Raw genomic sequence first — 27,635 nt, 5'->3', positions numbered from 1 at the left:
CCAGCTCCTGGGTGCTGATCCTTGGCATTGAGGAGAAGCTACAATTTGCTGCAGAAGTAGAAGAGGAGCCAGGGGAGGGATTTGAGTAGGGAGCGGACGACATGGTTGGAGAACAATTGAGGCAGCTGATTTTGCTGGCACAATGTTCGATCAGGCTCTTCATTTCTCTGGTGGGAGAGAAGAGCTTGAGAAGCAACAAAAGCACCTGGTGCCAGGGCTGAGACCCAACCAGAGTCCCCCTGACCACAGGGGAACCAGCCCCATGTAACCTCCTTGCCCAGCCACATGGCGATGGGGGAAATGACAGCAGGAAAACTTAGAGGTGTTCCAAGCCCCTGCAGCCAGAAGGATTCCTCCAGCAGTAGCCGGCAAAGCAGCAATAGCCTGCTGCCCAGACAGCCTCTGGCCTTTTCAGTTTGCTGGTTTCCTCTTTGCTCTGCTCCGTTCCCTGCCTCCCTCTGCCCTCCATGGTCCTAGGCAGGACCTGAATTGCTAATATATTGAACAATCACATTCTAAAAAACAGTGTTTCAGCCCTTCTTCTTTCATCTTAAAGGAAGAGCAGAAGCTGTGTTTATTTCCCCTTTGCTAGTCTTTTGAATACACCCCACTGGTCCCAGAAATTACCTTTGTCTTTCTTCATTTCAGATCGCAAGGTTGCTAGAAGGAGAAAAAGGCAAATTATGAGCTTTCGTTCTGCCATGGTTATGGTGATATTCCAACGGTTGAACACAATGTGTTGTGCTTGTGAAAGAGAGGGACAGATTTACAGTCAGTGGTTTAAAACACACCTGTCTCAAATGCACCGTGTGATCAAGTGGGGTCAAGTGAAGGCAGGGAGGAGTCGGCTATGTGGGATGAGGATAGAACTTGGGGGCAGAGAGGTGTGATGATCTGGCAGAATTGGGAGGGGAAAGATGAGGAAAGGAAGGAGATGTAGGACTGTTGTTTTTTTGGGGGGATGCACAGGTCAGGAAAGCCTCATCCCTTAGTGGGAGAGGTTTCAGGGGACTCCAGAAACAAGGAATAGGAAAAATTGAACTTACCAAGTTCAGCAAGAATTTCTTCTAAAAGACAAAAAAGAGGAATTAATAATGTGTAATAGCTGTTAAAAATTTTAGTACAGTGGTTCTCTCCCCACCCCTGCTACCTTCATCCATTTCGTTATGTTTGCAAAGTCAAACACAGGCAGTTTTTGTTTGTTTGTTTCCTGTTTTGGGCATGCTCTCTTGTGACGTTTTTTATCACTAGAGTTGGGCAACATTTTTCAGCTGAAATCATCATCATCGGCAGTTCCTTGGTTCGCGGATGATCTCTACCACAGATTTACTTATGGGTCCTGAGATATCTCAGGAGTCCAATCCTGGAACCACAGATCTGCCCGCAGTAGGTACAGACATTTCCTAGCGGGTCAGCTCCCCATTGTGAGAAAGTTCTTTTTCCTTCCTTCAGCTTTGAGGGAAAGGCGCTTCTCCTCGAAGCGGGCCACTACCTGATGGAGGCTGACCACTGAGGTCAGTTGGTGGCTTGCTCCTCCCAGCTTGTGATGTCCACATCAGTTTTCTTGAGATACATTTTCAGTGTCTATTTGTAGCGTTTCCTCTGACCACCACGGGATCTCTGACCATGGGTGATCTGAGAGTAGATGGCTTGTTTTGGGAGGCGAGAGTATGGCATCCGCACACAATGTTCAGCCCAATGAAGCTGGTTCATGAGAATCATTGCTTAGTGCTGGTGACATTGGCTTCAGTGAGGATGCTGGCGTTAGCGTAGCAATCTTCCCATTTGATGCGAAGGATCTTCCAGAAGCATTGTCGGTGGTACCTCTCCAGACAGTTGGGTTTGCATCCCTAAAGGAGTGTAGGAGTCATATTTGTCTTATGGGTTATGTAAAAGGCCTGAGGCAGGCTGATGGAGCACTTTAGTCTTCCGAATATTGAGTCAGAGTCCTAGGCTTCGATGAGCTTGTGCAAAAAAATCCAGTGTGGACTGAAGGTCAGTCTTAGTGTGCACGAGGATGTCATCAGCATCTGGCCCTGCTGCCTTGCTGTTCTTCATTTGCATGATGGATCATGTTACTTCTTCAAGGGCAGGAGGATCAGCAAGAGATTCTCTTTCATGTCACTGAGGTATAGATTCGATGGTGGCATTAGAGACGGTTGACTCACGATTCAGGAGTGACTCAAAATGCTCCTTCCATCTGGCTTTGATGGCTTCATTGTCCTTAAAATATGTCAACCCGTCTTAGGCTCGGAGTGGTGTAGGACCATGGGATCATGGATTGTAGACTTGTTCATTTAAATTGCACAGATTACAGCTAATAGCCTTTTTGACTATTGGTACATCTGAATCAGGGCCGGCTCCAGGCACCAGCTTCTCAAGCAGGTGCTTGGGGCGGCCGTTCCGGACAGGGGCGGCAGTTCCAGGTATTCGGCAGCAATTCGGTGGAGGGTCCGTCACTCCGCCTGGGAGTGAAGGACCTCCCGCCGAATTGCCGCCGCAGATCGCGATTGCGGCTTTTTTTTTTTTTTTTTTTTTTGGTACAAAGGCCCATGGTTCAGAAATCCCTTTCCTAGGCCAGTGTTCTCGACTCGGCTGACACATTGTCCCTGAAAGGGTCAGTTGAGAACTCAGCGTGCGCACAGCAAGCTGGAAATCTGCACAGTGTGTGGAGCGTGTGTATGTGACTTGGAGCTTGGCAGGGCAGCAGCACTGGTTCGTGGGGTTAAGGCAGCTGGGCTGTGCAGGAGCACTCCACAAAGCAGGGTGGCAGACATGGGGTCTGCAGCTGGGAGTGTGTCTGAGAGGCCCAGAAGCACATGGGATCCTGGGGTTAGGCCCACCCACAGCAGACTGGCGTCAGTCCAGAGAGGGGGTGACACAGGGCCTTGAAGTGATTTAATTAGCTAGCAAAACACCCCTACCTTGGACCCATGAGCAGCCTTTGCCATGGGAATCACAGCGTGAGAGCGGTGAGTCGGGGATCCTTTGCAATCTTCACAAAGAGCTTTGGCAATCTCCTTACAGAACCATGTGAGCTCCTTGCCATGTTCCCCACAGACATTCCCTTCCCTTCCCCTTTTTCCTGGTTTTAACCCCAGTTGTTTGATGAACTCTGCTATGCTGTCCAGCTGAGTGTTGGAAAGGTCTTTTCCAGAATGTGCATTTGGATGTTTAAAAGCGCGCTGGCGCAGCTTACTGACTCGCTCAGACCTCAGCAAAAAGAATATCCCCATTGTTATTGCTGCTTGCTGTGCACTCCACAATATCTGTGAGTGTAAGGGGGAGACATTTATGTCGGAGTGAGAGATTGAGGCAAATCGCCTGGCTGCTGATTACGTGCAGCCAGACACCAGGATGGTTAGAAGAGCACAGCAGGGCGCGGTGCGCATCAGAGAAGCTTTGAAAATGAGTTTTGTGACTGGCCAGGCTACGGAGTGAAACTTCTGTTTGTTTCTCCTTGATGAACCGTCCGCCCCCACCCCACCCGGTTCACTCTACTTCCCTGTAAACCAACCACCCCACCCTCCCCTCCCACCCTCGAGCAGCACATGCAGAGGCAATAAAGTCATGGTTACTTCACATTCATGCATTCTTTATGAATTCATCACACAACTAGGGGGATAATTGCCAAGGTAGCCCGGGATGGGTGGGGGAGTAGGGAAGGAAAAGGACACACTACAGTTTAAAACTTTAACTCTTATTGAAGGCCAACCTTCTGATGCTCGGGCAATCATCTGGGGTGGAGTGACTGGGTGGCCGGAGGCCCCCCCCCACCGTGTTCTTGGGCGTCTGGTTGAGGAGGCTATGGAACTTGGGGAGGTGGGCTGTTGGTTACACAGGGGCTGTAGCGGCGGTCTCTGCTCCTGCTGCCTTTCCTGCAGCTCAACCATACGCTGGAGCACATCAGTTTGATGCTCCAGTAGACAGAGCATTGACTCTTGCCTTCTGTCTGCAAGCTGACGCCACCTATCATCTTCAGCCCGCCACTTGCTCTGTTCATCCCGCGATTCAGCCCGCCACCTCTCCTCTCGTTCATATTGTGCTTTTCTGTAGTCTGACATTGACTGCCTCCATGCGTTCTGCTGTGCTCTGTCAGCGTGGGAGGACATCTGGAGCTCCGAGAACATATCATCCCGAGTCTGCCGTTTTCTCCTTCTAATCTTCACTAGCCTCTGTGAAGGAGAAACATTTGCAGCTGGTGGAGGAGAAGGGAGAGGTGGTTAAAAAAGACACATTTTAGAGAACAATGGGTACACTCTTTCACGTTAAATTTTGCTGTTCACATTACACAGCACATGTACTTTCGTTACAAGGTCACATTTTTCCTCTTATATTGAGGGCCTGCCGGTTTGGTGTGAGAGATCACTCACGCAGTGCCAGGCAACAGATTTCGGCTTGCAGGCAGCCATGGTAAGCCACAGTCTTTTGGCTTTTTTAACCTTCTTAACATGTGGGAATGGTTTCAAACAGTAGCACCCTCCTTTCCCATACCAAGCACCCGTTGGGTTGGCCATTTAAAAGGGGCTGCGGTTTCCGGGTTAACATGCAGCACAAACCCAACTAACACCCCCCCCAAATCTCTGGGATGATCACTTCACCCCTCCCCCCCACGGCGTGGCTAACAGTGGGGAACATTTCTGTTCAGCAGAGCAGGAACGGGCACCTCTGAATGTCCCCTTAATAAAATCGCCCCATTTCAACCAGGTGACCGTGAATGATATCACTCTCCTGTGGATAACAAAGAGCGATAAGGAATGGATGTTGTCTGCATGCCAGCAAACACCGAGAACATATGCTGCCATGCTTTGTTATGCAATGATTCCAGACTATGTGCTACTGGCCTGGCATGGTAAAGTGTCCTACCATGGCGGACGGGATAAGGCAGCCCTCCCCAAAAAACCTTTTGCAAAGGCTTTGGGAGTACATGAAGGAGAGCTTTCTGGAGATGTCCCTGGAGGATTTCCGCTCCATCCTCATACACGTTAACAGACTTTTCCAGTAGCTGTACTGGCCGCGATTGCCAGGGCAAATTAATCATTAATCATTAAACACGCTTGCTTTTAAACCATGTGTAATATTTACAAAGGTACACTCACCAGAGGTCCCCTGTGTGCCCTCAGGGTCTGGGACCACGCCTTGGGTGAGTTCGGGGGTTACTGGTTCCAGGTCCAGGGTGATAAACATATCCTGGCTGTTGGGGAAACCGGTTTCTCCGCTTCCTTGCTGCTGTGAGCTATCTACATTATCTTCATCCTCATCTTCCTCATAGCCCGAACCTGCTTACCTGTGTGTTTCTCCATTGAAGGAGTCAAAGCACATGGTTGGGGTAGTGGTGGCTGCACCCCCTAGCATGGCATGCAGCTCTGCGTAGAAGCGGCATGTTTGCGGCTCTGCCCCGGACCTTCTGTTTGCCTCTCTGGCTTTGTGGTAGGCTTGTCTTAGCTCCTTAATTTTCACGCGGCACTGCTGTGCATCCCTGTTATGGCCTCTGTCCTTCATGGCCTTGGAGACCTTTTCTAATATTTTGCCATTTCGTTTACTGCTACGGAGTTCAGCTAGCACTGATTCATCTCCCCATATGGCGAGCAGATCCCGTACCTCCCGTTCGGTCCATGATGGAGCTCTTTTGCGATCCTAGGACTCCATCCATGGTTACCTGTGCTGATGAGCTCTGCGTGGTCACCTGTGCTCTCCACACTGGGCAAACAGGAAATGAAATTCAAACATTCGCGGGGCTTTTCCTATCTACCTGGTCAGTGCATCTGAGTTGAGAGTGCTGTCCAGAGCAGTCACAATGAAGCACTGTGGGATAGCTCCTGGAGGCCAATAACGTCGAATTCCGTTCACACTACCCCAATTCCGACCTGCTAAGGCCGATTTTATTGCTAATCCCCTCGTTGGAGGTGGAGTAAAGAAATCGGTTTAAAGGGCCCTTTAAGTCGAAAAAAGGGACTTAGCCGTGTGAACGTGTCCAGGCTTAATTCAATTTAACGCTACTAAATTCGACCTAAACTCGTAGTGTAGACCAGGCCTCACTCCTGTTGTGTCTGTTGTGTAGATTGTGAGCTCTCTGGGCCAGGGAGTCTCTTGTTACACATCTGTGACTGGGGTTCCTAGGCACTAACACACCATCACTGATACTGATAACCATTAACAGCGAACAGGGGAATAAACAAATGTGCTGACTATACTGTGGCCTTCATCGCTCCTTCATCACTAACCCACCTCAGAGTAATACAGCACCACCCACCCCTCCTGAACTTCCCAGAGAGGGGCCACCAGTACAGATGTGGACAAGGGAGCGGGGTTGGGCAGAGGGAAGGTATTAGAGGGAATTACTGGAGACAGGCCCATCCAGCTCAGCATATCGGGGGGACCAGTAAAGGGCAGGGAGCCATTAGCTCAGCTGTAAATAGGGCCAGAGATCTCCTGCTGTTACCACTGGGCATGCTGCCTCTGCCTAATCCTTTCTAGCAAAGTTACACAGACAACACACATGGTGACAGCCCAGCCTGGCACACCCACTCTGGCTGCCACCCCTTCCCCCACACACTGCTCGGCCTCGCTCCTATTGAATGTGGCAGTTGCGTTATAGACACACGTTACAGCTTAGCAATATCGCCTGTGTGCCCAGCACCACGTGTCCCTGCTGGGCTCCCCACTCAGCCCCTCTCCCTTCCCTTCCACTGTTCTCTGCTGCCCTTGGCTTGCCCAGCATCGCCTCGGGTTAGAAGCAAAACGAGGTCTGCATGAAGCATGGTCTGAGTATGCCTCTGCCCCACCCAGAGACCAGGGTGAAGCCCTGCCAGTCAGGTTTACTGGACCCTGCTTTAGCGCAGGGGGCTGGACTTGGTGACTTCTCCAGGGCCTATCCAGCCTGACATTTCTATCCATGAGCTCTGCTCTGTTTGAGACGCTCTGGGACTTGGAGCCTGACCAATTGCAATCAATGGTGAGATTCCCATTGGCTGCTGGGTTTGTCCCTAGGGCACATCTCATCACCCTGTGTATTGCAGTGTGTGTTGTTAGGGTCCTAGAGACCCCTGGGTTATTGTTATGGGGGCCACTGAGCTGAGCTCACAGAGTTCTGTCTCCTCTGTGACATCTCCTCTGGGTTTTGCTATCCTGCCCCTGAAAATGAAATTGTCAGAAAGTAACAACATAGATCAATGTATTTGACAAACGTATTTAGCAACTATTTATGATCAGTTCTTGGGCAGCTGACAAACCAGAATGGAGGTTGAGCTCACTGGACACATCACATGCTGCACATTATTCCCCCAGCTCTGCTTTTCAGCCCTTCTGTCCCTCCCCCACAATCTCCCCTGCCCCCCCCCCCACACACACATACACTCTCTGGGTCTTGGTCTCCTGACTTGTATTTACCCCTTAGCTCTGCCTGAGGAATTACTAGGGTTACTCCCATGTTATTTCTGTAGCCCCCTCAGTGCCCTGGGCATGTTCTATGGTTCCTGCCCTGGGAGCTTCCAGGCTGGGCTGGGTTTAGGGGCTCACTAATGGGTGTAAGCAGGGAGGAGGAGGAGACATCTGCAGGCCCAGGGCAGTAGGTCAGGGTGGGTGTTCCAGGCATGGAGGAAGATGCAAAGATAGAAGGACATTGGGCAGGGGCAGGCAAGAGGCTGGCATGGACTAACACATAGGGTGAGGGGCAAAAAGCTTCCTGGGTTCTTTCCTCTATCCCCTTCCCCTGGCCCAGCTACCAGATTCCCTTCCCCAGCTCTCCCCATTCCCCATCCCCTCTCTATTGTGCTGGGACCAACTCCCCTCACACGGCTGAGTCTGCAGCACAGAGCAGACCATCTATTCGACACTGGTGACGCCGCACCTGGAGTATTGTGTCCAGTTTTGGTCCCTCCACTACAGAAGAGATGTGGACAAATTGGAGACAGTCCAGCGGAGGGCAATGAAAATGATTAGGGTGCTAGTGCACATGACTTATGAGGAGAGGCTGAGGGAACTGGGCTTGTTTAGTCTGCAGAAGAGAAGAGTGAGGGGGGATTTGATAGCAGCCTTCAACTATCTGAAGGGGGGTTCCATAGAGAATGGAGCTAGGCTGTTCTCAATGGTGGCAGATGACAGAACAAGAAGCAATGGTCTCAAGTTGCAGTGGGGGAGGTCTGGGTTGGATATTAGGAAACACTATTTCACTAGGAGGGTGGTGAAGCACTGGACTGGGTTATCTAGGGAGATGGTGGAATCTCCATCTGTCAGGGTTCCCTCCCCACGCTGAACTCTAGGGGACAGACATGGGGACCCGCATGAAGACCCCCTAAGCTTATTTCTACCAGCTTAGGTTAAAAACTCCCCAAGGCACAAATCCTTCCTTGTACCTTGGATTAGGTAACGCTGCCACCACCAAGTGATTTAAACAAAGATTTAGGGAGGGCCACTTGGAGACCTACCTTCCCCAAATATCTCCCCAAGCCCCTACACCCCTTTTCCTGGGCAGGCTTGAGAATATATCCTCACCAATTGGTACAGGTGAACACAGACCCAAACCCTAGGATCTTAAAACAATGAAAAATCAATCAGGTTCTTAAAAGAAGGATTTTAATTAAAGAAAAGGTAAAAGAATTACCTCTGTAAAATCAGGATGGTAAGTACTTTACAGAATAACAAAAGACTCAAGAACACAGAGGATCTCCCCTCTAAGCAAAACCTTAAAGTTACAAAACCAGGCATAGTATCAGAGGGGTAGCCGTGTTAGTCTGAATCTGTAAAAAGCAACAGAGGGTCCTGTGGCACCTTTGAGACTAACAGAAGTATTGGGAGCATAAGCTTTCGTGGGTAAGAACCTCACTTCTTCAGATGCAAAACCAGGCATAAACCTCCTCTTACACAAAGGAAAACACAAGCCAAAATAAAAGTAAACTAACACATTTCCTTGCTAAATACTTACTAACTCTATAGGAGTTGGATTGCTTGCTTCCTTGATCTGACTCCAGCAAGCACACAGAACAGACAGACAAAGCCTTCCCCCCCACCCAGATTTGAAAGTATCTTGTCCCTTTATTGATCCTTTTGGTCAGGTGCCAGCTTGAGCTTCTTAACCCTTTACAGGTAAGAGGATTTTGTGCCTCTGGCCAGGAGGGACCCCATAGCACTGTATACAGAAAGGTGGTCACCCTTCCCTTTATATTCATGACACCATCCTTTTAAGGCCCAGCTTGACAAAGCCTTGGCTGGGATGATTTATTTGGTGTTGGTCCTATTTTGAGCAGGGGGTTGGACTAGATGACTTCCTGAGGTCTCTTCCAACCCTGATATTCTATGATTCCATGATGGGTACAGCAACGCTTTGGTGGTCTCAGTCCTGCTCCCTGTGGCTGTTTCACTCCTCCTCATGAGCAAAGAGTCCCTAGGGCAGTAAATGGCAGGACGTTCCCTAACACTCACTGGCCACGTCGCACTCACTGGGCCCCCGGGACTGGCTTCCTTTGGGAGTGGCCCTGAGGGAATCTGGGAATCCCCCTGACTTGGAGCTGATGCCACTGGGATGCTCTTGGAGATTGTGTGGGAGGTGCTAAAATGAGGGGCCCTAGGCCCCAGGACATTCTGAAATCCTGCTGCAATTCTCTGAATTTTATACGATTTAAAAAAAAATTGAGGACAAAAATTGCAAGTGCCCATGTGGGACTCTGTGAGTGTGTGTGTGGGGGGGCAGCCTTCGTTGAGCTGGCCTAGTCGTTCTTGTTCTGAAAGGGCCTCACCACTGTACCGAGTCCCTTACAATGGACAGTGTCAGTGTTATGGAGGCCCCGAGAGATTGTGGCTTGGTCTACAGATAAATGTTGTGTTGGCAAAGCTAGCTTGCTTAGGAGTTTGAACCCGCCTCACCCCCAGCCCACATAGGTATGCCAGAAAAAGCCGCCCTGTGGCCCTTTTGTTGGTACAATTTGTTCCCGTCAGGGAGCTGGTGTCATCTCTCCTGGGGAAAGCATTCTCTGCTACTATCCGCTGCATCTCCACTTGGCAGGAGGGGCTGCTGCTCATCTTGCTGCATAGACGAGGCTGAACCATCTCCTCAGCCCACAGCCTCCCAGCCTACCCATTGCAGCAGCTGCCCCCCACAGGCGCTCCCTTGCATACAGGTACATGGGGCTCCCTGCGCAGCTCCAATCCACAGCCAGGCCGTGTCAGCAACTAGCACACGATGTTCTCACGGTGATGTGATTCTGGACAGTCTGGAACCTGTCCCTTGATAATACAGGAAGCTCCATCCCTCCACCACGCTGCTCTTCCCACATCCTGGGGCTGAACAGTTGATCAGGGCTGCCACAGGAAGAGCTCCCCTTCCCCTCCCCCAGCATCCCGAAGCCGTTCTCACGGGAGGGGAGCTGCCGCCTCTGACATTACAAGAGGGTGACACAAGAGGCGATACAAGAGGCTGCTGATCTGGGCCAGGGTTACTGACCAGTGTGTGCTCTAGGGGGCCCAGAGACATTGGGGTCCCATACAGCCCCGCGGTACCAGTACAACCCTTGCCCTCCTCACATGACATACACACACCACACACACACACTGCATTTGGGGCCAGCAAATGAGTGAGGGCCAACACCTGAATGAGAAGCAGGAGGCAATGGGATTTCGGGGAGGGGAGAGATATAATACCTTTGTGTCACATGTGGATTCTTCAGCCACCCCCTCTCCTGCCTGCAGCCACTGCCCCCTCTCCTCCCCACCCAGAGAAGGGCCGTAGGCCTGGCTGCTTCCCCCCAGCCTGGCTGGCCAAACTCGGCAGTACAGCCAGTGTAGACATGCCCCAGAGCCAGGCAGGCCTGGAGTTATTGCCTGGGCAGATTCCTGGCACATGGCTCTGCTGGCTTCTGCCTTCAGCCACCCCCACGCCCCCACAGATTCCCTGCAGCAGTGGATCCTTCCCAGAGATCTCCTGCTCTAACTACTGGGCCTGCTGCCTCTGCCTAATCCCTTTCTAGCAAGGTCTCACCGAAAATGCACATGGTGACAGCCCAGCCTGGCACACCAACTCTGGCTGCCCCCTCCCCCCCCACCACACACACACATACCCCTCTTCCCCTGTGCTATACTCTGCCTTGCTCCTATTGAATGTGGCAGCTGCATTATAGACAAACACGTTACATCTCAGCAATAGTACCTGTGTGCCCAGCACCCCATGTCCCTGCTGGGCTCCCTGCTGAGTCCCTCTCCCTTCCCTCCTGCTGTTCTCTGCTGCCCTCGGCTTACCCAGCATTGCCTCCTGTGAGCAGCAAAATGAGGTCTGCACAAAGCCTTGTCTGAGGATGCCCCTCCCCCACTGCACCCAGAGACAAGGGTGAACCCCTGTCAGTTTATTGGACCTTGCCTCAGTGCAGGGGGCTGGACTTGGCAGGGCCACCCGGGGTGGGGGAGAAGTGGGGCAATTTGCCCCAGGCCCTGCAAGGGCCCCGCGAGCCCTGGCCCGGTGGTGGTCCAGGTCTTTGGTGGCATTTCGGCGGTGGGGGGTCCTTCAGTGCTGCCGAAGACGCGGAGCGACTGAAGGGCCCCCCGCCGCCGAAATGCCACTGAAGACCCGGACCGCCGCCGGGTGAGTACAAGTGCTGCAGCTCCCCCGCTTTGCCCAAGGCTCCCTGAATCCTCTGGGCGGCCCTGGGACTTGTTGACATCTCCAGGGCCCTTCCAATCCCACATTTGGAACTAGTGGTCACCAAATGAAATTAATAGGCAGCAGGTTTAAAACTAATATAAGGAAGTATTTCTTCACACAATGCACAATCAACCTGTGGAACTCCTTGCCAGAGGATATTGTAAAGGCCAAGACTATAACAGGGTTCAGAAAAGAACTAGATAAGTTAATGGAGGATAGATCTATCAATGGCTATTAGCCAGGGTGGGCAGGGATACAAAACCATGCTCTTGAAGTGTCCCTAGCCTCTGTTTGCCAGAGGCTGGGAATGGGCAACAGGGGATGGATCACTTGATGATTACCTGTTCTGTTCATTCGCTCTGGGACACCTGGCATTGGCCACTGTTGGAAGACAGGATACTGGGCTAGATGGACCACCGGTCTGACCCAAAGTGGCCAGTTTTATGTTCTTATGACATTTCTTATCAGTGGGCTCTGATGTATCTGAGACTCTCTGGGCCTTGGAACTGACCCTAGCGCACAGCTCATCACCTGTGTATTGCTATGTGCATTGTTAGGGTCCTAGCAACCCCTGGGCTATTGTTACAGGGGGGCACTGAGCTGAGCTCACAAAGTTCTGTCTCCTCTGTGAAATCTCCTCTGGGTTTCCGCCACCCTGTCCCTGAAAATGAAAATGTCAGAAAGTAACAACAGCCCTTGCGCTGACCCGAGTGATTCTGCAGGGACACGGTGGTCCAGAGTCTGACGTTCACAGCCCAGCCCAATCCAGGCTCAGATAAGACTCAGGTGCAGCTTTCACTTTGAATGTGGCAAACCCCAAGTTCCTGAAGAGGAAGGAGCAAAGAGAAACTAACAATGTGATTTTATCAGCTGTTCTTTTATGTGGCCATATTATTGTTTCCAAGGAAAGAGGTGAGAATGGGAGAGAAAAATCCTATTTAAAAATTAAGGGGAAAAGCTATCAAGACACCCTAGTTACTGTCCAACTGTTCCCGATCATTACTCAGGGCATTCTCCCCTCCCCCATCATTTACAATCCAGCTGAGATGATGACCTTGGATAACAGCAGCAGAAAGGGGCAAGTGACGAGCATCAGGGACAAAGGGTAACAATAAGCATCAGTTGATTGAGCTGCAGAGGGGAGCGATGTCCAGTGGGAGCCTCTGGGGGTCAGAGTCTCCTTTTTTATTGCACATCATTGAACTCTTATCTGACAGAGAGGCCCTGAGTTGGGGTAATAGCAAGGCTGAGCCCATGTGCTCCAGAAAACACTGATAGGAAATGATAATTAAACACTCCACTGCCTGTGCTGACAGAGCTCAGGGGCTCTGAGATGCTTCAGGTGCAGCTCTGAAAGAAGTTCCAGTGTCAGGCTGCACAATTCCTTGCCCTGCTACAGACGCCCTGGGTGGCCTTAGGCAAGTCACTTGGGCCCAAAGTTTCAAAGGTGTTTTGATGTCTAAAGATGCAGATAGGTATCTAGTGGGATTTTCAAAGGTGTCTGGGCACTGAGCTTCCAATGGGAGTTAGGCACCTCGATGCTGTTGAAAATCCCACTAGACACCCAACTGCATCTTTAGGTGCCCACAGACCTTCCAAACTCTGCCCTTAGTCTCTGTCCCAGGTTTGTAAAGCTATTTAGGCACTTAAAGATTCAGACAGAAGCCGAGTGGTATTTTCAAGAGTGCCTGTGTGAGTGAGGTGCCTGGCTCCCATGAACTCCCTTCAGCTGTGATCCTGCCCCTTCTCTATTCGCCCCAGGTATAATCAGTCGAAGGCGCTTCCTGGTAGGAATGGCCATGCAAACCAGGGATTTCTGCTGAATGTTATAAAATATTCATGGGAAGCAATGTTTGAAAATTAAGGCCCTAATCTAACAAGCACATGCATAACTCTCACAATGCAAGGAAACCCACCAAAGCCTGAATCACAAATATTTGCACCAAAATCCTGTTTATAAGAATTAAATTCATCCATTCAGGACTCAGAAACAATCCCATGTGACCTGTGTGTCCAATCAGAACTAACCCATGCAGATCAATGTATTTGACAAACGTATTTAGCAAATATTTTTGAATAACAAATAAATCTGAAAAAATTGTGGTCAGTTTGTGGGCAGCTGAGAAACTGGAACAGAAGCTGAGCTCACTGGATACAACACATGCAGTACATTATTTCCCCCAGCTCCGCTTTCAGCCCTTCTGTCTCTCCCCCACCCCCACACTCTCTGGGTCTTGGTTTATTTACCCCTTTGCTCTGTCTGAAGAATTACTGGGGTTACTCCCATGTTATTTCTGTAGCCCCCTCAGTGCCCTGGGCATGTCGTATGGTCCCTGTCCTGGGAGCTTCCAGGCTGGGCTGGGTTTAGGGGCTCACTAATGGGTGTAAGCAAGGAGGAGGAGGAGAAGTCTGCAGGCCTGGGGCAGTAGGTCAGGGTGGGCGTTCCAGGCATGGAGGAAGGTGCAAAGATAGAAGGGGTAGGCAAGAGGCTGGGGTGGAGCTAACATGGAGAGGGGCAAAAAGCTGCATGGCTCCTTCCTGTGAGTGGGTTTCCTTCACCCAGCCAGGGCCTATTGCTCACACAGTCCTGGGGCAGGGGTCTCACTCCCCTTCCCCTGGCCCAGCTACCAGATCCCCTTCCCCAGCTCTCCCCATTCCCCCTCCATAGGGTTACCATATTTCAGCAAGCAAAAAAGAGGACGGGAGGAGCCCCGCCCTAGCCCCGCCCCTGCCCCTCCCACTTCCCACCCCCCAGAACCCCCAACCCTCCCCCCGTTCCTTGTCCCCTGACTGCCCCCTCCTGGGACCTCTGCCCCTAACTGCACCCCAGGACTCCACCCCCTATCTAAGCCTCCCTGCCTCTTATCCCCTGACTGCCCCAACCCTTATCCACACTCCCACCCCCAGACAGACCCCTGGGACTCCCACGCCCCATCCAACCACTCCCCACCCCCTGACAGCCCCCCCAGAACTCCCAACCCATCTAAACCCCTCTGCTCCCTGTCCCCTGACTGCTCCGATCCCTCTCCCCCCTCCTGCTCCCTGACAGCTCCCCCCCAGAACTCCCAACCCCCCACCCCTCCCGCTCCTTGTCCCCTGACTGCCTCCTCCTGGGACCCCTGCTCCTAACTGCCCTCCAGAACCCCACCTCCTACCTAAGCCTCCCTGTTCCTTATCCCCTAACTGCTCCTTCCTAAGACCCCCCCCAACTGCCCCCCAGGACCCTACCCCCTACCTGTACCCTGACTGCCCAAAACTTTCTCCACTCCCCCCAAAAAGCCCCCCCGAACTCCCGACCCCCCCCCCGTTTCTTGACTGCCCCCTCCAGAACCTCCCTGCCCCTTCTCCTGCCCCCCTGGCCCCCTTACCCTGCTGCTCAGAACAGGGTGTTGGGCTCTGCGCGAGCCGGAGATGTGGCTGCGCTCCCCAGCACAACACACAACACGGTCCCTGGCCCTGCACAGTGCTGCTGGAGCCGGGCGCGGGGCTGCCGGGGAGGAGCTGCCGGCTCAGAATGCAGGGAGGGAGGGAGGAGGAGGAGCTCCTCTACAGCTGCTCCGGAGTCCAGCCCGTGACTTTCCTGCAGCCCTCCCAGCCGCTCGCTCTGCTCTGCCGGGGGGGGGGGGAAATGCCGGACATTTTGAGTGATTTACAAATTCCCCCCGGACGCTATTTTTAGCACAAAAAGGAGGACATGTCCGGGTAAATCCGGACGAATGGTAACCCTAGCCGACCCAGGCTGGAGACGCGCCTCCTCCCCCCACACCCTCCTTACCTGCTTCAGGCTTTCCGTGAATCAAATATTCGTGGGAAGCAGGGGAGGGGGCGGAGTTGGGGCGGGGGGGCATGGGCGGGGCCCCGTGGAGTGTCCTCCTTTTGGAGGCTCAAAATATGGTAACCCTAGACCGGGTCGGCCCGCCCAGCACTGCCAGTCCCCGGCCGAGCACCCGCGGCCCAGCCTCGCCGACCGCCGGCCCCCGGCCCGGCACCGCCGACCGCCGGCCCCCCGGCCCGGCACCGCCGGCCCCCGAGCCCCCGGCCCGGCCCGGCCGACCTCCGTCCCCCGAGCCCCCGACCCCCGAGTCCCCGGCCCGGCACCGCTGGCTCCCGAGCCCCCGAGCCCCCGGCCCGGCACCGCTGACCGCCGGCCGCCGGCCCGCATGTCCCGATTTTCCCAGACATGTCCGGCTTTTGGGGATTTCCCCCCGGACGGGAATTTGGAGCCCAAAAAGCCGGACGTGTCCGGGAAAATCCGGACGTATGGTAACCCTACCCCTCCATCACACTGAGACCAGCTCCTCTCACAAGGCTGAGTCTGCAGCACAGAGCAGCCCTTGCAGCAGAGCCTGGTGCTCTCACACCTGCCTCCTGTGCCGTTTCACTCCTTGCCATGGGCACAGAGTCCCTAGGACAGTAAATGCCGAGGCGTTGGGACTGGCTTCTTTTGGGCGTCAGATCAGGCAGTTAATGGCCCTGAGGTGACCTGGGAATCTCTTCAAACCTAGCTTACAGCTGACCCTGCTGGGAGGCTCTGGGAGGCTGTGGGGGAGACACTAAAATGAGGGCACCTAGGTCTGCTCCACTAGGACAGTCTGAAATTTTGCTGCCATTTTATACAATTAAAAACAAAGTTGAAGCCATAAATTGTACGTGCCCATGCGGGATGCTGTGTGGGGCAAGCAGCCTGTGGTGAGTTGGTCTAGTCATTCTAGCTATTGTAATGAAACGGCTTCACTGCCATACTGCGCCCCTTGCAATCACTAACAAGACAGACAGGCAGAAATCAGCAATTTCTCAAAAGGACAATTTCCCTCTGCTTTGCACAGTCTCCTCCCCTCCCCTCTGTCCGGCTGACAGCCCCAAATCCTCCTACCACCCTGCCTACCCCCATAGGAAGATACTCAGCAGCATTCTGGTTGTAGAAGAGGGATTTGAAATACCAGTATAACCAACCACAAGCATAGGAGCACAGAAAATCATGAGCCTGGCCCCCAAAAGATAAAAAATAAATCATGCCTTCTGGTCTGCTTGGGGATTTTTGAACTCCTACTCCTCCACTCCGTCCCCTATCCAGCCCCTGATGTTCCCAGCCACATCCATCCCCTGAGGAGACCCCTTGCATTTGCCCCCTGGCAGGAGAAACCAGGCAAGCCAGCTGGTAAATAGATGATATGGTGGACTGGCTATTTGGACCAGGATCAGTTATGGTTGGCATCATGTTACCAGGATTGCTGACCCCAAATGTTAGAAAGTCATGAACCTGGCCCCCAAAACACCATGAAATTTATTTTAAAAAACCGAAACAAAACACATTTTCTCCCAAGACTTCTGGCCGCACTCACTTTCAAGCTTCTGTCTGCAACCAGGAGGGCTTAAAAACTAACTTTTTTTGTTTAAATAAAAACTGAGTCTCTCACCTAGTCACCTGACTCCAGGAGCTGGGGTTCTCTGTCAAACACCAAGTATCACGAGACTCACAATAAAATCGCAGGAGCCGGTGACATTGTGTTAGCTCGCTCTGTTGTTCACTTTGTGGCGCAGAGCAGGTCTGTTTGGGCCCCTCCTAGACCTTTCCCCACATCATCGCATGGGGGGAGTGGGCAGGGTTGGCCCTTTGTGAAAAGGCTGCAGGACCTATCCACAAACCAGTGACAGCCTCAGGCACCTGCACTGATCCTAGCCATCTGTGCAGAGCCCCTGGGCTTGATCACTTGATCATTGCCTATTAGGTTCACTCCCTCTGGGGCACCTGGCATTGGCCACTATCAGCAGGCAGGATGCTGGGCTGGATGGACCCTTGGTCTGACCCAGTATGGCCGTTCTTACGTTCGTATGTTCTACACTGACTCTGCTCCCTGATGCCCATCCTAGCTCCATAGCAGCATCAGTCCATTGGAGCCGCACTGCCAGGGCTCCCCTTGCCCATGGCTGCCCTGGCTCACTTGCTGAGGGGCAGGAGCTGGACTCTGAAGGAAAAATGATGCAGCACAGATTGAAAAATCCCTCCCAGGCTAGGTCTCTTCCTGGGGCCTTCATTCTTCCCCTCCCTTGGCCTGAGCCTGCCAGACAGCAGTGCCCACTCCCCCCCCCCCCCGAGGAAGGGAAGGGTGAGAAAAAAGGAACAAAGATCAACTAATTACTGGGGAGAACACAAGAAGGACAGGGCTAAGCCAGAGAGTGCCAGTGGGGTCATCAGGCAGAGAACCATGAATTATGCCTGCTGCTCTGAGGAGATGTCTGGGGAGTGACTGGATGCTGCCTGGGGAGCTCTGCCTGGACTTGTGAGTGAATGAGGAAAAGGAGAGAGCTGCATAGGCTGAGCTGGGCCAATGCCAGGCCAAGCTTATGAAGAGGTCCCTGGGCTTCCTGAGGCTTTGGGCAGGGTGACCATAAATAACCAGGGGAGGGGAGAAGAGAAGCCAGATCTGAAGGGGATGGTCGAGGTGCTGAACCCCAGCTGCAGAAGGGGCAGGGATGTGTGAGAGGCAGGCCACTGCTGTCTGTGAACACCTCAGGGCTCCATGAAGGAGCCTCCAGCTCATGTTGCCAGTGGGCTGTGGAACCCAGGTGCAGTGGGGTCTCTCCCAGGGATTCATTTGTGCCAGGGCTTGCCAGGATTGAGCCCCAGCACCTCTAGGCTGGCCGCATCAGTTATGAAATTAAAAAAATTGCTTGAGCCCAGGCACCTTTTCATTTCAAATGACCAGTCTGCCAACGATTCTTAAACATAAACATCAGCCATAGCACAATGCTCACTGGGTGCACCAAAGTGCAAAGGAGGAACAGAAAATCAGGAATTGATACTGTTTATCCCCAAAAATGGCTTTTTGTATGAAAAAAAGAATATTTGCTTCCCTCTTTAATTTGTGAATGTGGTGAGTCCTCCATCCCATTTATTTAAAATATATAAAATTGTATTTTTATTTACAAATGTTTGCATGAAAGATATAAAACAAAATCTGAATGCCGAACACTGACGTTTTATAGCAAAGATACTATTCATTCACCAGTATAGCTCATGACCCCTATTAATCACTGAAGTATTGGTTATTCAATTATTCAATGATTAATTAGTAAGCAGGAATTGCTGCACATTGATGGTAACATGCTACTTCAGACACTGAATGAACCCAGCAGAAATGGGCTTCATTGCTGTAAACACTATGATAAAAATGTGAGAACTAGTGGCAGTACAATTAGGCAAAGAGTCAGACCTTAGTTATGTAAGTCATAACTTAGTTTCATTTTTATATTCCAATACACTAGTGATTCTCCAGAATCCAAGAATAAAACAGTTGATGACCCAAGCACTTGGGACCAGTAGCTTTAGAGAGACGCTGGTCCATGAGGGATTCTCTGGTGAAGTGATCCATGGACTGAAAGAAAGGGAGAAACACTGATCTGCAATCATTCAGCGTCAAGGTAATGTATTGAATTCAACTCGAAGGCTGTTGATGTTTACTGACTTTAATATGTTCACTGTTGTTATATCTATTTCTAGTCATAATTCTATTTTTAAATCTATTTTGCTATGTCTTCATAGTACACAGGCAAAAAAAAAAAACCTCTATGTTGAAGGCAAAAGTGAGAATAAATATAATTAATTTCAAGGTAAAAATCCTGACAAGATCATTATAGTTAAGGGGGGAAATCTGTCAAATGTTAAGAATTTCATGATCTTGGTGGTCTTGAATATATTTATCAATAACTTCGACTTGTTATTTAACAGTTCTATTTCTGTAAGGAATTGTAGCAGGGTACTGATGCAAAAGCACCTCATTATCATGTTCTTTCTTCCCTCTGGGGGTACGTCTTCACTACCCGCTGTATTGGTGGGTAGCAATCGATTTATCTGGGATCGATATATCACATCTCGTTAAGACGCGATATATCGATCCCCGAACGGGCTCACCGTGGACTCCGGAACTCCACCAGAGCGAGCGGCGGTAGCGCAGTCGACGGGGGAGCCGCGGCCGTCGATCCCGCGCCGTCTGGACCCCAGGTAATTCGATCCAAGATACTTCGACTTCAGCTATGCTATTCGCGTAGCTGAAGTTCCGTATCTTGGATCGATCCCCCCCCAGTGTAGACCAGCCCTTGGCTTTGCCCCCACCCCCCCTTCAGAGTCAGGTGAGCATTACCTCATCGTAGTCCCAAACTGACCAAAGGAAGGGAAAGGGGGTGACTCACTTGAGAGTCCAACAGATCCTTTGTTGCTGCCTAGGCCAGTGTCCTTTGTTCCTGTGAGGCTGGGCTGGGTTCATCCCATATATGCCTCGATGAGGTGTGAACTGCCCCTCTGTTCCTGGAGAGTTTTGCCTGGGCTTGTTTTAAGCCATGAGGACACATTTTCAGCCTCACAACTATATAGATGAAATTACTACCTATAACATTATTGTAACAACAATGCTCAGTGCATCATAAACCTTCTGAAGACACCCGACATGACAAACTTTGCATTGGATACCACGCAATTATATTACAAGGATGAACATGGGGTTGCAGGGTGTTCCCCCGAGATACAGAGTGTCACACCTACACAAAAGAGGAAATAGTTCTTATATAGCAATTCCCATCACTAGATCTCAAAGGGAACATTTACACGGCAACAAAAGACCCACGGCAGGGCAGCAGGAGGCACAAATCAGCTCACAGGGCTCTATCTCCAGGATTACAAATTGCAGGGCAGACGTTTTGGCTTGGTCTGGAATCCAGGCTGTGAAAGCCCACAAGGAGGGAGGGTCTCAGAGCCTGGGGTCTAGTCTGATCCCAAATGTTTACACAGCAGTATTTAGCTCCACAGTCCGAGCCCTAGTCAATTGACCATGGCTCTCAGACTTGGTGCCGGGAATTATTTATTGCAGTGTAGACATACTCAAAGTGTCCTACAAAGGAGGTCAGGGAGTAATTATCATCAATTTACAGATTAAAAGCCTTTAAAATGGCTCATCTAAGAAACTGAAAAGTATCTAATGGTTATTTCCCTCCCTCTGCTCCAGAAAAAAAATCACGTTATGCCATGAAATTGGACAGTTTTAGCACTGGCTCAAGCAGGTGGCTGGTTTTAATGATCAGAATATTAAAAGGATGCTGAAATTGCCATTATTTGAAACACTACCTATGATTCCCGGTGAGGAAAATGTAGCTCATATAAAAAATCTTTGTCAACAAAGCTGTGAGATTCATTTTCCCTGTTGAATTGATAGAGGGCGTATGTTGGGGCCAGCAATGGTTGAGGAGATTGAAGGCTCTTGTATATAGTTGCAGCACTAAACACTTACTTATGGTAAGCGGGTTTGTGTCAGAATTATTACTGATCACTGCCCCTTTTCCATTAAAGGGCGGGGAGAGAACATAAATCCTTTTAACCTTCTATTAAAAACACAGGGGAAGGAGAAGGGAAAGGAAAACTCTTAAAGCATTTACAACTGAAAGAACTAAATAAGACTTTCATTGTGGCTGCTTCCCATACTCCCTTTCTCTGTACAGCATTTTCTTTAGTGGAAAATCTCCTCACCTTTGTCTAAACTAGAGATTTTGGCCATATCAGACAAGTGACTTGTTTGCCAGCTATAGCAGGGGTGTAAATGGTCATCTAGACACTCTAGAAATGTTTGTTCCTGGCTGGACTATCCTTGGGCTCTGGTGCTGAAGAAGGATTGAATGACCTTGTTGGGGACATGAGGTAGATACAGTAAGATGGTTGCTTTGGGGGTGTTGAATTCCAGTCCTGTTTCTTTTAAAGACAAGACAAAACAAAGCAGACACACACAGGAGAAGAAATATAAGAAGGCCCAGCTTCTGTCCCTATTATTTGCCATTTAGCAGCTGCAAATTCCAAGAGTTTTATTAGTAGAGCAGTGCAAAGAACTGACTTTTAATTTTGCTGGCAGTTCCAAAAAATTTGGCGGGGGGGAATGTTTTAGGTAACCCTGAATGAAAAAAAATTCAAAATTTTGGCCTATAAAAATTTTTTTTCAGTGACATGAAGTGTTTGAAATGAAATGTAACATTTCATTTTGTTTTGGAGCTTTTAAAATGTTTTTATATATTTTAAATAAAATTGAAGAAAATTTAAAAAAAAAGTCATTTTGAATTGAGAAATCAAATGTTTCCATTCAACAATGTCAAAACAAAACAATTTCCTTTTTTCTGCATGTTTGTTGGTTTGTTTTTCACCAAAATAATTCTGCAAAATTAACATGAATTCGCAAAATGTTTTAGTCAGCCTAAATCTGCATTTTTTACTGGAAAAAGAGGTTCAGACAAAAGGTTTCACGCAGCTCTACTTATTAACCTGAGATTTAGCTGTTACTGGCTGGGGTGAAAGCATGGCTCTCAGGTTGTCTCTTTCAGTACAGCAGAGTTGCAAAGGTGGAGTTTTTCTGGCTGCCTAAGCTAGACTCTCATGAGACGGAAGGCAAAACAAGAAAAAGAGGAAGCGTAATGTGGAGTGCTCCTGTGTGGGAAGGAAAAATGATGTGCTAGAGCATGGGTGATATTAGGAACTTCAGGTTCTCATCATCCCAGGCATTGCCCAGGATTCAGCTGAACCCAATGGAGATTGTCCCAGTTTTGGGGTTAACTGCACCTGTTCCCCCTTCCTGGCCTCCAGCCATCATCCCACTATGAGCAGGATGATTTAGTTGGGGTTGGTCCTGCTTTGAGCAGGGGGTTGGACTAGATGACCTCCTGAGGTCCTTCCAATCCTGATATTCTATGATTCTATAACCCCTGTCCCTCTCCCTCCAGACCACAATTTTAGGGCTGCAGTCCCCCGGCAATTCCCTGTGACTACCCTAGCAGGTCTGACTTTAGGTTAGCACCTGCAGTTCTGCTCTCCCCCAGGGATAATGACAGGGTTACCAGTGACTAGCCAGCTTTCACAGAACACAGTATCTTGATTTAGTACAAGTGTATGTCAAAGAAAACCTATCCTAAAACAATAGACAGCACAGATATTAACCTTAGCCAGTGTCACCCATCATCCACAGGGAGTCCTGGTAGGTCCATACACTGGTCCAGAGTGAGTCTGACCTAAGTCAGATCAGGCTGAATCGTTATACTATTTGGGGCCTTTGTCGTCAGGCCTCCAGGACCAGGTAAAACCAATCAGTGCTACTTCTCCCCAGGACCAAAGCTTCAAAGGTGCTGGGTGTCTGAGTAACTGGCATTGGGACTTGCATTCATTACCCTCCCCACCCCGCAGTGAGTCCAGATTCTGCTGAAAACTCACTCAGCGAGCCAGAAACACACAGCTGCATATACCGATTATTGATACAGCAGTCTGTGAACATCCCCTGTGCCCATAGTGGCTATCACATCTCAGTAGAACAGTCTTTGAAGTTTCCATGCTTGCAAGGTCTCACGTTTGTCACAGTGATCTTGTCTGGTTGCTTCCTCTTGTCTGGTCAGGACGTCTTTCAAGATGTGATGGCTAAATGAGTGGGCTGATTTTCGGAGATGCCAAGCTCCCATAATTACTTCTGAAATCAATGGGGACTGTAGGTTCTCAGCACCTCTGAGAATAAAGCCACTTACTTTGATACCTAAGTAAAGATTTAGGTGCCTAATTTTAGACACTAAGAGTAACATTTTCAAAAGTATCTAAGTGATTTCAGTGTCTAAGTCCCATTGAAAGTCTAGAACAATATTTTTGGAATAAGAAATTACAATATGAATATTAGTACTAGAAGTTCTCATATTAATTATGATATTAAAATGAATATAGAATCCTAGAATATCAGGGTTGGAAGGGACCTCAAGAGGTCATCTAGACCTACCTCCTGCTCAAAGCAGGACCAATTCCCAGCTAAATCATCCCAGCCAGGGCTTTGTCAAGCCGGGCCTTAAAAACCTCCAAGAAAGGAGACTCCACCTCCTCCCTAGGTAACGCATTCCAGTGCTTCACCACCCTTCTAGTGAAATAGTGTTTCCTAATATCCAACCTGGACCTCCCCCACTGCAACTTGAGACCATTGCTCCTTGTTCTGTCATCTGCCACCACTGAGAACAGCCGAGCTCCATCCTCTTTGGAACCCCCCTTCAGGTAGTTGAAGGCTGCTATCAAATCCCCCCTCATTCTTCTCTTCTGCAGACTAAGCAATCCCAGTTCCCTCAGCCTCTCCTCGTAAGTCACGTGCTCCAGCCCCCTAATTTGTCTAGGTCCCGCTGTATCCGATCCCTACCCTCTAATGTATCTACCACGCCTCCTAGTTTAGTGTCATCTGCAAACTTGCTGAGAGTGCAGTCCACACCATCCTCCAGATCATTAATAAAGATATCAAACAAACCGGCCCCAGGACCGACCCTTGGGGCACTCCGCTTGAAACCGGCTGCCAGCTAGACATGGAGTCATTGATCACTTCCCGTTGAGCCCGACGATCTAGACAGCTTTCTATCCACCTTACAGTCCATTCATCCAGCCCATACTTCTTTAACTTGGTGGCAAGAATATTGTGGGAGTCCGTATCAAAAGCTTTGCTAAAGTCAAGGAATAACACATCCACTGCTTTCCCCTCATCCACAGAGCCAGTTATCTCATCATAGAAGGCAATTAGGTTAGTCAGGCACGACTTCCCCTTCGTGAATCCCTGCTGACTGTTCCTGATCACTTTCCTCTCCTCTAAATGTTTCATAATTGATTCCTTGAGGACCTGCTCCATGATTTTTCCAGGGACGGAGGTGAGGCTGACTGGCCTGTAGTTCCCCGGATCCTCCTCCTTCCCTTTTTTAAAGATGGGCACTACATTAGCCTTTTTCCAGTCATCCGGGACCTCCCCCGATCACCATGAGTTTTCAAAAATAATGGCTAATGGCTCTGCAATCTCACCCGCCTACTCCTTTAGCACCCTCGGATGCAGCGCATCCGGCCCCATGGACTTGTGCACGTCCAGTTTTTCTAAATAGTCCTGAACCACTTCTTTCTCCACAGAGGGCTGGTCACCTTCTCCCCATATTGTGCTGCCCAGTGCAGCAGTCTGGGAGCTGACCTTGTGCGTGAAGACAGAGGCAAAAAAAGCATTGAGTACATTAGCTTTTTCCACATCCTCGGTCACTAGGTTGCCTCCCTCATTCAGTAAGGGGCCCACACTTTCCTTGACTTTCTTCTTGTTGCTAACATACCTGTAGAAACCCTTCTTGTTACTCTTAACATCTCTTGCTAACTGCAACTCCAAGAGTGATTTGGCCTTCCTGATTTCACTCCTGCATGCCTGAGCAATATTTTTATACTCCTCCCTGGTCACTTGTCCAATCTTCCACTTCTTGTAAGCTTCTTTTTTGCGTTTAAGATCAGCAAGGATTTCACTGTTTAGCCAAGCTGGTCGCCTGCCATATTTACTATTCTTTCTACACATCGGGATGGTTTGTTCCTGCGACCGCAATAAGGATTCTTTAAAATACAGCCAGCTCTCCTGGACCCCTTTGCCCTTCATGTTATTCTCCCAGGGGATCCTGCCCATCTGTTCCCTGAGGGAGTCAAAGTCTGCTTTTCTGAAGTCCAGGGTCCGTATTCTGCTGATCTCCTTTCTTCCTTGTGTCAGGATCCTGAACTCGACCATCTCATGGTCACTGCCTCCCAGGTTCCCATCCACTTTTGCTTCCCCTACTAATTCTTCCCTGTTTGTGAGCAGCAGGTCAAGAAAAGCTCTGCCCCTAGTTGGTTCCTCCAGCACTTGCACCAGGAAATTGTCCCCTACACTTTCCAAAAATTTCCTGGATTGTCTGTGCACCGCTGTATTGCTCTCCCAGCAGATATCAGGGTGATTAAAGTCTCCCATGAGAACCAGGGCCTGCGATCTAGCAACTTCTGCTAGTTGCCAGAAGAAAGCCTCGTCCACCTCATCCCCCTGGTCTGGTGGTCTATAGCAGACTCCAACCATGACATCACCCTTGTTACTCACACTTCTCAACTTTATCCAGAGACTCTCAGGTTTTTCTGCAGTTTCATACAGGAGCTCTGAGCAGTCATACTCCTCTCTTACATACAACGCAACTCCCCCACCTTTTCTGCCCTGCCTGTCCTTCCTGAACAGTTTATATCCATCCATGACAGTACTCCAGTCATGTGAGTTATCCCACCAAGTCTCTGTTATTCCAATCGCATCATAGTTCCCTGACTGTGCCAGGACTTCCAGTTCTCCCTGCTTGTTTCCCAGGCTTCTTGCATTTGTGTATAGGCACTTAAGATAACTCATCGATCGTCCCTCTTTCTCAGCATGAGACAGGAGTCCTCCCCTCTTGCGCTCTCCTACTCGTGCTTCCTCCCAGGATCCCATTTCCCCACTTACCTCAGGGCTTTGGTCTCCTTTCCCTTATGCAACGCAGAGTCGATACTCGTTTCTCCAGGCCTTGAACCTTCTCTTCCAATATGGAGACCAGCTTGCCCTTCGTACAGACAAAGTCGCTTCTGTCCTGTGGAAGAAAGACAAACATGGCACAACCTGTGCAGGTGACAACAGCTGATCGCTCACCTTCCATATCACCGTCCTCTTAAGAGCTTCCTCAACTGTTGCAGGAACTACTCAGAGAAACCCATAGATGAAAGCCTCAGTGGGCTCTGCCCAGGCAAACTCCCGCTTTTAGCCTCTGCTGTTCGCCGCTCAGCTGGTTCGCTGCTGACTGGCCTTATATACCAGTCAGGCCCCCTCAAGGCCCACCTGGAACAAAGCACTCCCAATTCACACTTTTCAAACAACCAAGCAAGCAATCAAGCACACGGTCAAACTGACCAACTGTCCCAGCAGCAGACACTCAGATACTCACCAACACAGCCCCCCTAATGCAGCACTTAGCGTACCTCCTCTCGGACAGCTCCCAGGCAAACTTCCTCTGTTAGCCTCTGCTGTTCGCCGCTCAGCTGGTTTGCTGCTGACTGCCCTTATATACCAGTTAGGCCCCATTATATAATAAATATATAATATATATAATAAAAAAATAATAAAATATTGTGCTTAGCTGTCGGTTAATTTTAGATAGCAATTGGATTTTTAAATTAAATTGGTAGAAGAAGAACCATCCTTTGAATTTGCACTGGCCTTTCTGTCTCTGTCATATATTCCTAGAGCAGCTTCTCTCGATGGAGTGACACTTCTGGGCCTAGCCAGTGAGCACAGTCATGGGATCAAATAGCTCTTAAGTCTTGGCATGACCAGCAATGGTCCTAAAACTTTAGGATGCAGAAAGTCACCTTCCTGGAGCTGTGAGCCAAACATTGTCTTGACCTGCAGTGCTAGAACACCAATTAGCATGGAGACATGCGTGGCAATTGCAGTGTGGAGCTTATCTCTTCAGATTGCTGCCACTTGGTGGTGAACCAGTTTGGTGTGGGGAAATCCACAGTGAGGGAAGTTGATGGAGGTGTGCAAAGCTCTTCCCTCCATATATGCTGTTGCATAAGGTGATCAGGCTAGGTAATATTCAAACCAAGTAGCTCAGGTTTTCCAGCTGCGGTGAGGCTAGCGTTGTGATCACTTTGCCCATTCTTTGCCTATCTCATCAAGCATTTGTCCATGAACAAGATGGGGTAATTCTCCATGGTTTTGCAGGCCTCATTGGATCACTGGAGCAAATTCACGGACATTAATGTTGGATGGCTGGGAAAAGCACTGTGTTTTCATAATTATCGTGTGGTAATTGAATTGTGTGGTTTCTATACTTGTGATAAAATATATCAGTCTGTGAGCTATTCATAGATGTTAAGGTCCCAACAGAACATTACATCATCTATTCTGACCTCCCTTCTATCAATCCCATACCATTAAATTTCACCAAGTTAGCTCTGTATGGAACCCAATAATTTGTGTTTGACTAAAGCGTCTTTCAGAAAGGAATCTAGGCTTGATTTGACGACATCAAGAGATTGAAAAACCACCACTTCCTTTAGTAGTTTGTTCCAATGGTTAATCACCCTCACTGTTAAAAATGTGAGCTATTATTTCTAATCTGAATTGTTCTGGCTTTTACTTCTAGTCATTGGTCGTTGTTAGGACTTTCTCTGCTAGAT

The 27,635-nt window shown here is 49.8% G+C and overlaps 1 long non-coding RNA gene across 1 annotated transcript in view; it reads right to left on the bottom strand.

Moving 5' to 3' along the window:
- Nucleotides 1–27,635, bottom strand: part of LOC135977771 (uncharacterized) — a 67,600-nt gene that overhangs the window by 24,257 nt on the left and 15,708 nt on the right. The window contains exons 2-5 of the long non-coding RNA XR_010595216.1: nt 25,921–26,044; nt 3,716–5,700; nt 1,047–1,067; nt 628–660 (exon numbers count right to left, since the gene is read on the bottom strand). This is a non-coding gene — a long non-coding RNA (uncharacterized LOC135977771). The remainder of the gene's footprint in view (nt 1–627; nt 661–1,046; nt 1,068–3,715; nt 5,701–25,920; nt 26,045–27,635) is intronic.

Source organism: Chrysemys picta, unplaced genomic scaffold (assembly GCF_011386835.1).
Source record: "Chrysemys picta bellii isolate R12L10 unplaced genomic scaffold, ASM1138683v2 scaf33, whole genome shotgun sequence".
Classification (NCBI taxonomy): domain Eukaryota; kingdom Metazoa; phylum Chordata; order Testudines; family Emydidae; genus Chrysemys; species Chrysemys picta.
This window is presented reverse-complemented; position numbering and strand designations above follow the sequence as displayed.